Here is a 6226-nt window from a genome sequence, read left to right as displayed (position 1 = left end):
AAACCTCCCTCTGCTGCTGCTGCTGCTCTGGGCCTGAAGTTCAGGCCTACCTCTGATGATGCTCCTGAGTCTCTATTTTGATATTTTTTTTAATCTATTGGTTAGACTATAAGTCAAACTGAGCGTTCAGCTGTGGATACATCATCACTGTTAACATGTTACCAACCAAAGCTCAAGGAAAGTCTTGGAAGCAGAAGGACAAATATGGTATGTTTTCCCTTATATCTGGATGTTAGCTGTTAAGTCATTGATAAGCAAACTACAATGTATAGGACAACAGATGATAAGGGATAGGAAGTGGAGAGATGGATCTCCCTCAGAAGGGAAAATAAAATAGTTACAGGTAGATAGCATGGGGTCTAGATCAGGAGGATCAAACAAGGAGAGGGAGATAAAAGGCAGCAAGGGAAATATGGGTAAGAACAGTTAAAACTAAAGTCAACTTAAGGAGGTACTTGGAAACCTAATACAGTAGAGAAACTTTCTAAAATAGATGCATATATAATGTCGATCTAAATGGAAATTGCCAAATAACATAGAAGGCAGAATCTCAAATAGATGTTTCTCATCACCATAAGCAGCTTCTAGAATACCAGGAAGGGGTTACATCTAACCAAGTTGTTGGCCAAAGGGATCCCATGGGAACTCCCAAACAACACAGGCTATAGACAAAACTGTGGTTTGCTCTCCGCAATTTGACAAAAAGGCCTGATGGCTGAAGAAAACCCCAACACAGCTCACTGAAGGAAAAGAAGTAAAGGAGGTGCATACCTAGAGCCTTTACTCCTATGAACAAATGCTCATGGTACCGGAAGGAGAAAGTTAAATGCTACCAAAGGAGAAAGGTAAACACTAACCCGGTTAAAAACACTTCAATCTACAATGGTGATCTATCTTCAAGATTTGCAGGTATAATAATGGCACAGAGTGCATGGAACCAACCCACCAATGTCTGAATTTATTTCAGGCCAATTCCATGAGAGGGAACCAATGGCAAATACTGGTTGAGTAGGCAGTGTGCATGGGACTACATTGGTCATGGGCCCAAGGTAATACCAAGTCCTACTGTTCTGCTAAAAGAACATAGCAATAAAATGACTCTAATGACATTATGTGCTACTCATAGGTCATTTCCTTACTCAACCACCATCAGAAAAGCTTCCTCCAAGAGTAGATGGGAACAAATATAGAGACTCCTAGCCAGATAATGTGAAGAGAGTGAGAGACCTTAGAATATGCAGCCCTAAAGGGAATATCTCCTTCAAATTTCTCCACTTGAGGCTTAGGTATTCTGTGGAAGAATAGACAAAAAAATGTAAAAGCCAGAAGAGATAGCTGACCAAAGGAAGCAAGACCACCTAAACACAACAGAATTGATACATATATGAACTCACAGAGATGGTAGGACCAGTCACAACTACTGTAGGTGTCTGTACCAGATAGAGATGTGATCTTAAAGCTAAGAGGAAAAGCAGATACATTGTCTACATCCTTAACACACAAGATTTCTCCAATTGATAACCACTTCAAATGGAAAATTGGTATTCACCAAGGGAGTCTTACTTAACGATAAGCCCCATGATCAGCTGTAGATGGTCAGCAGGAAACCAAGTCAAGAGTATCTTTGGGGGTTCTTTGTCTCATAAAGTTATGTTAGGGCACATTTTTCTTCAAGCTCATAGATCCTTTAGATACGTACTATGGCTTCTGGCTTTGTTCTCATGAGATCCTTGTATGTGCAAGCATGAGTGTCTCTGCTTCCATAAGTGTTTCTTCTGTGCTTTTACTTTGGTTCCTTTTCTTCTATATATTTTTCTACTGTTATGACTTATTTGGTTTTCTTTGTCTTATTGTTTTTATTCTTTTTCCTTAGATACCTGTTTGTTTCCTAAGGAGATACAGAAAGAGTATGTATGTAAATACAGAGAGAGTGGGAGTAGGGAAGACATTGGACAAGCTGAGAGAGGGGAAAACTGTTATCAAAATATACTATATGAAAAATATATTTTCAAAATAAAATAATGTGAGGGCAAGTAGATGGGGAATATCTGAGAAGTACTGACTTTGAACATGACGTAGCTGTTGTACAATCCACTTATACCAGCAATGGTTACCTGCACAAAACATTTACATCAAGTCAGTAAAAATTTCAATAGGGATGGGGAAATATGCCCCAAAGTCAATATATGGCAAGAGAAATTTTGGCAGTTGATGACTGCTGAAAAAGTGTCATTCCTCTGTGGAGATACAGCCACCATTACATTATCACACTTGTGGACATATGAGTAGCACTAATTAAACCCAGGGGATTATTAATAATAACTAAAACATTAAGAAGAGAACACATAGCTGGGAGAGAGATGAGGTAGGGGCTCACTAGGGGAAGTTGGAAAGAACTAGGTATAGATGGATTCAATCAGTGTACATTGTAAGAATATATGGACATTACAAAGTATTTTAAGACTACTATGTTTTAAAGTGCCAAACATAGAGATTCATTGTAATCCCAATCAAAATTTGAGGACAATTATTCAAAGACAGAGAAAAATCTCAGAATTTATATGTAATCACAAAACAACAAGATTAGATGAAAGAATCCAACATAAAAATGATAATAATGGTAGGTTCACTGTGGCTAATTTCAAGTTATACTACTGAGGATAGTAATAAAAATAGTTGGGTACTGGGACAAAGCAGTCACATAGATAAATGGAATAGAACTGAAAATCCAATTGTAATTCTACAAAACTAAGGTAGTTGGGTGTTGGCAAACATACCACAAGTATACACTGGAGAAAAACACAGTATCTTCAACAAATGACGTTTAAAAAAATGGATGAAAACACATGAGAGAGTAGAAATAGATCTTTATCTCTCACCTTGCATGAAACCTACCTCTACATGGATCAATGAACTCAATATAATAATGGTTTGGAATTACTGCAGGAAAAATTAGGGGTAATACTTCAACATGTAAGTGAAGGCAAGAACCTACTAAATATGACTGTTAAACCAGGGAATAATATTACTAATTAAAAAATGGTATTTCATGAAACTTACAAGACTTTGTATCACATAGCACATGGCCAATCAATGGAAAAAGCAGTCCATAGAATGAAAGAATCTTTGTCAGTTATATCTATAACAAAGAATTAAATTTTCAGATTACACAAAGAGCTTAAAGCTTGAGTCATGTGTATGAACAGAGAACTCTCAAAAGAAGAAATACAAATGGCTGTTAAATACTTTAAAGGTATTCAACATCATTAGCTGTGAGAGGAAAGAAATTAAAACTACTTTGATATTCCATTTCACCCAGTCAGAATAACTATCATCAATACATCAAAGCACTGGCAAGGAATGTTTATTGTCAATGGGTAGGTAAATTGGTGCAACTACTATAGAAATCTATGCAGTCTTTGCTGAAAACTCTGGAAATAGAACTATAATTTGACCAAGCTATACAGGTTTACATACAAGTAAAGGACTGTTTTTTACAGTGATACTATCTCAAATATGTTCCTTGCTGCTCTATTCACAATATTCAGGAAATGAGAGCAAAGATGTTTGTCAACTGAAGAATGGATAATTAAATGAGATTATTACTAAAATTCATAGATATATCAGTTGTAAGGATAAATTATGGAATTATGAAATTTTCAATTAAATGATACAAATAGAACAAATGACACTGAACAAAGTAATCTAGGACAGAAAGAAAAATTTCACATATTCTTTCATGTGGATCATTGCTTCAGATTGTTAGATTTCATGTTTAACCCAGAGTATCTGTGGAAGTCAGGAAACCAGAGAAAGGCCACGAAGTTGTAGATATCTTAAGGGAACTGAAATAGCAACACATAGATAATATAAAAACAGAGAGGGAAAATTTTAGAGCCTGAAGTTTAAGTAGCAATGAAATATAGGTGGGAGAGACAATAGAGGAGGGCAGAGAAGAATAAAATGATGACAGTATGAAGAAGTCATATGGAAACTTAAAAAACCTCATCCATGTCTGGATAATGATGCTTCTGAAAGCTAGAAGTTATTAAACAAAAATGCTAGTGACCAGTGTAAGAAACCTCCTTCAGATATTGTAAATAAGGGGATGAACCAAAAGTACACAAAGCAACACTGACCCTTTCCATTTTTCTTGGTTGCACAACAGGACTATGTGACCCTGTTTCTGTAGATACTATACACTTTAGCTAAAAGAGGTAAGTAATCAAGCTAGAACTCTGCTGGGTACTTTCTCCGTATGGCTAGCTTTCATGGGTGCTCCAAGGAGAAAAAAGTATCAAGCATATGTAAGATTTTTAAACCTAAAAAGCAAGGTGTGTCTACTGTTGTAATAGTGACATGCTGTTGTATAATTGACCAATCACTATTTGCTTGTATTTGGGACCTGTTCTACAAGAGAAAATTCATGACGTGTATTGTAAACCCAGTCAAAAAAGCCCATGGCTGAGGGGACTTGGGGACTAGGGGTAAACTCACTGTTATTCTTTATGTAGATTGTCATGAAGACAAGTGGCCTTTAAAATATTTATTTGCATGTCCCTAGATAAATTATCCTCCCTGAATTAGTATTTTTTGATTTTTTAAAATTCATTTTACATACCAACCACAGTCCCTCTCTCTCCTCACCTCCCCCTCCTCTCAACTCCCATCCACTCCTCAGAAAGGGTATTGCCTCTCATGGGGAGTAAAAAAAAAAAAAAAGCCTGTCATATCAAGTTGAGGCAGGACCCTCCCCATTGTAGCAAGGCTAAGCATGGTATCCCACCATAGGGAATGGGCTCAAAAAATCCAGTTCATGAACCAGGGATAAATCCTGGACCCACTATCAAGGACCTGTTATGATAAATCTTTCCGCCATAAGCCACCTGAGCCCCACCACCACGTGTGAGATTTTACGCCAGCCACCCACCTGAGTTAGGGCCCAAATGAATACACAGAAACTTGCATTAGGTTCAAAGCTGCTTGGCCAATGACTAGGATTCCTCATCTGTTAGCTCAGTCTTAATTATCATAAATCTATATATTTTATAAGACTTATCGGACACCTTACTGGCATCTCTCCTTGCCAATGGATCACATTGTGCAGCTGGAGCAGGAGCAGAGGGGAAAAGGGGCCCTTCCTGTTTCTCCTTTGCTTAAATATGAGTCTCCTTGCTATGTCACTTCCTGCCTGGATCAGCACTTCTCTACTACATTTCCCAGAATCCACTTTGACTTCTAGTCTCATCTAACTTGCTGTCTCATTGACCAAACAGTAATTTATTCAACAATCAATATGATAAACATACACAGTACATTCCCCATCAAGGACCCCACAGAAAGACCAAGCCACACAACAGTCACCCACATTCAGAGTACCTAGTTTTGTTCCATGCAGACTCCCCAGCTCTCAGTCGAGGATCCATGAGCTCCCACTAATTAAGGTCAGCTATCTCTGTGGGTTTCCCCATTAATGAGAATTTCTGAGTTTCAGCCTCAGTATTATCTCAAGGTTCAGGCAAGACACTCACAAGTGGGTAGGGCTGACTAATATGATCTGAAGGTGAACGAATCTGTTCAAACATGTATCATTCTGCTGTGGCTCTTTATTCTTCAAAAATTGTTGATCCCCTAAAGTTCTCTTTAAATGTTTCTCTCCAAAAGTTCTCTCTCAAAAAATTCTGTCCAAAAGTGCTCTCTGATTCCACAAGGTTTCCAGTATATATACCCATACAGACATAATTAATTAGCAACTCTCTGGCAATAGCAAGGATAACAGGCATGTATATTTCAGTGCTAGATGGGCAGATAATATCTGAAAAAAGTGACTTATAAAACATCTTGGCAGCTCCCTGAACCTGGGTGTCCATTAGGAAACCTGGGCAGTCTATGGGGCCTCTGGCAGTGGAACCAGTATTTTATACCTAGTGTACAAATGGATTTTGGGAGCCCATTCCCCATGGAGGGATACTCTGTCAGCCTAGATACATGGGAGAGGGACTAGGCCCTGCTCCAAATGACATGCCAGACTTTGATGATCTCCCATGGAATGACTCACCCTCCCTGGGGAGTGGATGGGGGATGAGATGGGGAGATCACTGGACTGGATGGGAGGATGGGAGGGAGAGGGAACTGGGATTGAAACATAAAATAAGATTGTTTCTAATTTAAATAAACTTATACAAAAATAAATAAAATATATGGGCAAACTTAAGTCTCATAGGGA

Source organism: Cricetulus griseus, chromosome 4 (genome assembly GCF_003668045.3).
Source record: "Cricetulus griseus strain 17A/GY chromosome 4, alternate assembly CriGri-PICRH-1.0, whole genome shotgun sequence".
Classification (NCBI taxonomy): domain Eukaryota; kingdom Metazoa; phylum Chordata; class Mammalia; order Rodentia; family Cricetidae; genus Cricetulus; species Cricetulus griseus.
This window is presented reverse-complemented; position numbering follows the sequence as displayed.